We start from the raw sequence: 5,778 nt of genomic DNA on the forward strand, positions 1-5,778 counted from the left end.
GGAATTTTGAAACCTGTCTCATCTTCTGCCACCCAATGCTGCATTCCTTAGTATCTTGTGTGGGAACTATCCCATTCAAGATGATGCTCAAATAAGCCACCCATGATCATAATAACCTGTAAAAATAATTTGAGTTTCCTCTTCAGTGAAGCACGATGAGGCCCACATCATGTAAATCTATAACTGGAAATTTAGGGCAGGGGTGTATTTTCAGTTGGCCCAAGATATCTTTCAGAATTAATTAGCTAGTGTCTGTGTACCCATAGATAAGGCATTTTTATAAGACTCTCATATCAACTGTGCCATAAGCTAATCAAAGTTTCAGTGCGTGGTTGATGTAGCTTCTCCTGGAATCAATGGAAACTTTGGAGTATGATTATGATGATTTATTAAATTGGTATGCTGCCCCTCATCCAAGGATCACAGGGTAGTTCACAACATAAAAATACAAAATGAGAACACAGCATGCATAATAAAACCAGAACCAGAACAAACCAATAATCCCCTCCCACAAATGCATTTAAAAGGCCATAGAATGTTCAACCGGCCCAAAGCCTGATTCTAGAGAAACATTTCCATGTGGCACCTATTTAATGAAGGTCCCCGGTTAGCCTGCCTGGGGAGAGCATTTCACAAATGTGTAGCCACTGCAGGAAAGGACCATTCTCGTGTTGCCGCCCTCCAGGCCTCTTACAGAGGGGGGACATGAAGAAGGGCCTCAGATAATGTCTCAGAATGTTTTGAACAAATGTTTGACTCCTCTTGCTCAGATTGCAAAGTTACTCTATAAAAGGGGTTTCAAACATTAAGGACTGGAAATGTCCTTCATGTTTTTACACATCTGCCCTTGAGCCAGCCATTCATCCCACACTTTTCAATGCATCTCCCTGCAACTTTCCAAATTGCTGTGTGTGTGTGTGCACATGCACATTTGTTGTGCTAGGCAACAGAGCGCTTTAAACCACTCTAACTGTCCAAACCCAATGTTCTAGTATGCAAATTAAATACTCCCACAGAATATTAGCAATCTGGAGGTGCTCTCAATCAGGGGTGAATGTGGGGGGAATACATAATTTCCATGTTCTTCTCTCATACCATAAGCTTCCCTATGATATTCACATGAAGGCAGGTGCTGTCTATAAATGTCACAGCACAGCTATTCATCATCTCTTTTCTGTAATTATTGTTTCCAGCAGTACCTGTCTCTCGCATCGACTTGCATAGGCACTAATTGCTATGCTTTTTGCATAAGTGTTCACAAACACAGACACACACTCTTCTTTACTTAGCAATCAAAGTACATCAAAATTGGCTCCAGGAAGGTGCCTGCTTATTTATTCATTTGTATGTATGCTTTTGACAAAATGCCCCTCATTTAGTCCAGCTCACAGGGCACAGTTCACTGCAGTGACTCATCACAGCCACCTGCTTAAAAAGAGAAAGTACTAGGTACAGAAATACGTAATACATTTGTACTTCATTGTTGAATTTTAATAGGCAGCACTGCTTAACATAAGGCAAAGGTGAGGGACTGTAGCCTTCTAGATGCTACTGCACTGCAACACCCATCATCCCTTATCTTTGGTCATGCTGACTGGGAGTGACGGGAGACAGAGTACAACTCCTTCTCAGACACCACCAGTTGTCCACCCCTTCATCAATGGTCGTGATCTTCAGCCTGCTTGTACTTAATGGAGACACTGAAACTCGTTGAGAAACTAAATGTGCTAGAGGCAATCATGTTTCTTGTTGCTGTGGGGAGGAATTTGATTTTCCACCCAAAGAGGTGCCAAATTCACCCCCTTCCCTTGCTTCTTCTCTGTGCCCCATTTCTTCCAGTCCAGCTCTCAGGCAATGGTTCTCTTAGTTACCAATTTATTTGTTATAAAAAATAGATAAAGGTAAAGTAAAGTAAAGGCACCCCTGCCCGTACGGGCCAGTCGTGTCCAACTCTAGGGTTGCGTGCTCATCTCGCTCTAGAGACCGTGAGCCAGCGCTGTCCGGAGACACTTCCGGGTCACGTGGCCAGTGTGACGAAGCTGCATCTGGTGAGCCAGCACCAGTGCAGCACACGGAAACGCCGTTTACCTTCCCGCTATAAAGCGGTCCCTATTTATCTACTTGCACTTAGGGGTGCTTTCGAACTGCTAGGTGGGCAGGAGCTGGGACCGAACGACAGGAGCTCACCCCGCGGCGGGGATTCGAACTGCCGACCATACGATCGGCAAGTCCTAGGCACTGAGGTTTTACCTTAAATGGGTCAGGACTGCAATACCTCAGGGAGCTTAGGGTTGCCGTATTTCAAAAAGTAAAAACCTGGACACCCCGAAAGTTGCTGAACATTTTTTAGGAAGACCCCAAAATTGTTGAGATTTTTCCTTTTTTTAACGCCGCCTTTAGGAAATTCCCCTTGGACATCAATTTCACCTTTGAAATCCCAGACATATGGCAGCCCTGATTAAATCCTGTGGAGGCTCCTAGCCAGACAAAATCTTGGGGGGCGGGACAGGGAACGGGGACGATTTGTGCATGCGCTCTAGTGGGATAATAATGAACTAAGAAAGCTCGATTGTAATTTTCTTTCAAGATCAAATCAATATTATTTTGATCATTGTCTCAGGGCCCTTCAAAGGCCTGGGGCCCATAGGCTGGTGCTCTGCCTATGTGGTGATGTGGCACTGTCAAGGACTACCTCACACCACATGAACTGACCCACATAATCTGAGGCCCTTCTCCGTGTGCCTCCTCCATGAGAGCTCTGGAGGGCAGCAACACGAGAATGGGCCTTTCCTCTGGTGGTTCCCTGCTTGTTGAATGCTCTCCCCAAGGAGGCTTGCCTGGCACCTTCATTGCGTTTCTTTAGGTAACAGTCAAAAGTGTTTCTCTTCAACCAGGCCTCTGGCTGACTAACATTCTATGGACTTGTAAACTATTGTGTGTGGAATTATTGTTTTTGTTTGTTGCTATGCTGTGTATTTTTGTGTTTGTATATTGTAAACCACCCCGTGATCTTTGGAGGAAGGATAGTATAGATTTAATGAATAATAATAATAGTTAGATGACCATTTCTGCTTTATGAATGGGGTAGATATGCGAATAAACAAACAGGGCTTCCTATAACATTCATTCTGGCACTCGGGAAGTTTGCAACCTTAATCTTGCAACTATTTGTAACAGACAGTTTTATTGATCAATTTAACACCCACCTCTGAGTGATAGAGTTTTCCATTTTCTTGAAATGATGTGCTAGTCTTATTTCTTTACTTTCCAAGTGTGCAGTTCCATTTATTTCCTCCCCCCTCACTTGGCAGACTTTTGTATTATAGTGATGTTTCTGGCCATTCAGCCTTCAAATATATCAGTAAAAGCTTAGGGGAAGGTTATATAAGCAGAGGTTTAACTCAGGCATATTCCCAAATAAAGCATATGAATGCAATTGGATTTGAAAACATCTGAAGGAAATGAGCCTATTTGGTTTCAAGCAGTTGAGAAGCTTGAAGTGGTAAAACTCAAACTGACATATGCAATTATTCCAAAGGTTGCCTCACACTGACAACAGCCAATTTTCACTTCATGATGCCTGAAATGCGATTTAAGAATGATTGGTAAAGAAGTATTCTGATAATGTCTAGACTCTAGAGCAACTTGATTCAAGTCAATATGGCACGCATTTGGGTCCACAAACGGCAAGATTTGTTGTTGCTCCTTATCTGTTTGTTTCGCAGGGAAAGGCTGTTTTGAGAGATAGTGTGTAAGGTAATAGTTAGGAAAAGGTGCTGGGATCAGAAATCCCTGATACAAAATACAAGGTTCTTTCTAAACCTATCATTCTCCACTGTTTATTATAACTGTGCCATTGGCATGCACAATAACAACTCTATCACACTGAATCAGCATCTGCAAGTGGTTCTTATAAAAATTATGATGCCATTATGTGCAAAGAAAGAAAACAAACCAGAAGTTTGGCCATTATGGCCACTCCTCAAAAGATGGAAAGATTAAGGCCAAAATCCACCCCACTAGGTGGGGAAATTCACAGGAAATTCAACAACAGCCTCTTATGCACCTGCTTCTGGTGACCTAGTAAGTCATTTGAATAGGCTTGCAGCCACAAAAGTGTGGCAAGGATTTTGCACCCTGGAATGGACTGGATACTTCCTTCTTACTGGCTTGGAATTTGAACAGTACTTCTGGAAGTAAGATAGAGGGTTTTTGTTCCAACTTAAGGTAATAATTATATGACTATACTGCAGTTTTGTAACTGTTAACTGTGTGTGTCACAAGGCCTGATAATCAGTGTGTTCATTTGTGTATGTGAAAACACACCTGTTTTCCAGCATGTCTACTTCAAGAAAATAATTGCTCTCACCCAGAGACATGTAACGTGAACAGATAGGTCCTTGCATAAAAGCATCTGTAGTTATCAATACCATTTTGGCAAGATGCTATTGGAACATTGTAGATTCTTTTGCAGACCCAGAGAATTAGGCGACAATCATAAACAAACTTATTTGGGGGTGTTACTGAATGCAACAGGACTTACTTCTGCGCAAGCCCCTGTATGCATGTGCTGCTAATATGGCATATGGAGAACAGAGAGTGGAATCATTTGATTACATGTACCCTGCCTTTCCAAGAGAGGGCCATGCAAAGTAGCTTTCTGCAAGCGTAGAGGATTTAGAATCACGGCTACATTTGCATTGGGATGCTCATTGGGTCAGAAAGAGCAGACTGGCTGCGTTGTTGTTTTTTAAGTAGATATATCTAGAACCACCACTCCTTACAACCAGCTGCTTTCAAGAGCTGGATGGGAGCCAATGGTCACAATTCAGGAGAAAAAATAGACATGTTTGATTTTTTCATCCCATTGAAATCTATGGGATTTACATAGGAGCCAATTCCTAGGAGCCAAGTTCCCTTGGGCTCCCAAGTAAAATATTTGAGGGGGCCAGGCCCCACCAAAATTTGACAAGCATTGTCATTCAAATAGTATTCGTGTGCAGGATCTTATGATCAGTTATGGGGGAGGGGACTGGCTTACCTGGGCCCCACAATATTTTATTCAAGTTGGCACCCCGGTGCAATCATATACACGTCTACTCATAAATAACCACTGGGTTCAATGAGATTTACTCTCCAGTAAGGGACACGCGTGGCACTGGTGTCTAAACCACTGAGCCTCTTGGGCTTGCCTATTGGAAGGTGGGCAGTTTGAGTCCGTACGCCGGTGGTGAGCTCCCGTTGCTCTGTCCCAGCTTCTGCCAACCTAGAAGTTCAGAAGCACACCACTGCAAGTAGATAAATAGGTACCATTGTGACAGGAAGGTAAACAGCATTTCCGTGCGCTCTGGCACTCATCATGGTGTCCCATTTTACCAGAAGTGGCTTAGTCATGCTGGCAACATGACCCAGAAAGCTGTCTGCGGACAAACGCCGGCTCCCTCAGCCTGAAAAGCGAGATGAGCGTTGTACCCCTAGTCGCCTTTGACTGTACTTAACCATCCAGGGGTCCTTTACCTTTTACCTTATTCTCAGGTAGGAGTGCATAGGATTTCAGCCTTAATTGGGTACCATGTAGACAAGCAGCGGGTATATTGGCATATATATGCCATGCGCAGCCTGAGGCATCACAGTCATTATTGGCACCCATTGAGTAATGACATCTGCTACAGAAGAAGAAGGTCATGAGAACTGGCTGTTATACACATATGCTACCTTTCATTTGTGCCATTAATGAAGAAAAAGATAGACAGACCGCCAATATCCCTGGAGCTGGAA

This window comes from Podarcis tiliguerta (genome assembly GCF_965153285.1).
Source record: "Podarcis tiliguerta genome assembly, chromosome: 3".
In the NCBI taxonomy this organism is placed as follows: Eukaryota; Metazoa; Chordata; class Lepidosauria; order Squamata; family Lacertidae; genus Podarcis; species Podarcis tiliguerta.